The sequence below is a fragment of the Cynoglossus semilaevis genome, chromosome 11 (genome assembly GCF_000523025.1).
Source record: "Cynoglossus semilaevis isolate Cse_v1.0 chromosome 11, Cse_v1.0, whole genome shotgun sequence".
Lineage (NCBI taxonomy): Eukaryota > Metazoa > Chordata > Actinopteri > Pleuronectiformes > Cynoglossidae > Cynoglossus > Cynoglossus semilaevis.
The window spans coordinates 4577113-4578571 of NC_024317.1; positions in this window are offsets into that span (position 1 = coordinate 4577113).

Below are 1459 nucleotides of genomic sequence, written 5' to 3' on the forward strand. Positions count from 1 at the left end.
CCTGCTGAAGACAATGTTGATGCCCGACACCGAGGAGTTTGGTTGAAACAGGTGAAAGAGTCATGAACTGCCAAGGCATAGAGAGTGTGTCCCAAAGCTCAGAGCACAGAGAAGGTGCAGCAAAGGGCATCAGGAGGTGGATGTCTGAAGGAAACCCAGTCCGCTAAAAAGTGAATCCCTGAGTGGGTAAAATGCTATGTCTCGTCCTCTGCTCTGTGGTTAAAAAAAAAAGAGACGGAGAGAGAAGATACGTCAGGAGTGCTGTGTTCTCTGTATCACTGACGTGCCAGTGCGTTCAGTTCAGTGGTACAGTCGTCATCCAAGGCTGACAGCAGGGCTAGAAGTAGATCAAGCTCTGCCTACTCTCATCAATAAGCAACACGCGTTCTAAAATAACCCGCACGTTTTCAGGTGTTTCAGAAATGTGACCAATCTCTCTCTCTTTTTCTCTCTCGCTTTTCTCTCTCTCTCTCCCCCAGTGTGTGTCCTATGAACCGCCTGTTTGTTGATTTGTAGATATCACTGATCTCTCTCTCTCTCTCTCTCTCTCTGTCACGCTCAGTGAAACACCCCCCCTCCCCCCACCACCACCCGTCCCTTCTTCCACGCCCCCAGTCTTTTTTTTATTTTTTTTTTATTACTCGTTCCCGTCGTTCATTGGCTGACAGCCCCACATGGAGACGGCACACTGGGCTGGTTTGACGCTGGAATGCTGCTCAAAGCTCTGCAGCATGTGCGCATGGCATGTGAGCTGGCGTTGCCCTACTGACACACATTTTATGCTAATGAGCTGTCGGAGTTCTAGGATTAACCGGGGAGAGATGAGGGGCGGTGGGGAGAGGTCTCACTCTTGCCACGTTTCCTTGACGTTGTGTTCATGTTTCTGTGTATGTACAGCAGCAATAACGTTGAGTTGTCGTCTTAATGACGAGGACGGTAGAGCGTCTATTGACATTCAGTAGTTCTTTGGTGAGGTTGGACCAACCTGGACAGTTCACCAGCCAATCACAGGTCCACAAACAAACAACAATTTGAATGTAGCCAATCGATTGAACTAATTTGCTTAATTTACAACTGTAGAGAAAAGCCAAAATTAAAAACCTGAATCACAATTTGATTATGTCCCACAATGTGATGTTGATGTGATTTGTAAGATTGTAAGATTATTACCTACTATTGTTAGTTTCCTAATGCTTTACTGAGCAAAGCTAACCCTGCTAGCCTCTGTGGACGTCACTTCTTGTACACTATCAGGTTTTGCTTCTACCTGCTGGACTACATTTACAACAACTGTACCGGTGCTTGTTGGATTATGTTTCCTTACATATTCAACATGATATTGTTCGAGTTAAGTTTCACTTTTATAGAAGACTAAACTTCCCCCATGAGACCATTACACTGTCTGGAAATGTTAACTCTGATAACAAATACACCGAGAAGATGGCTCGTATTTATGGAA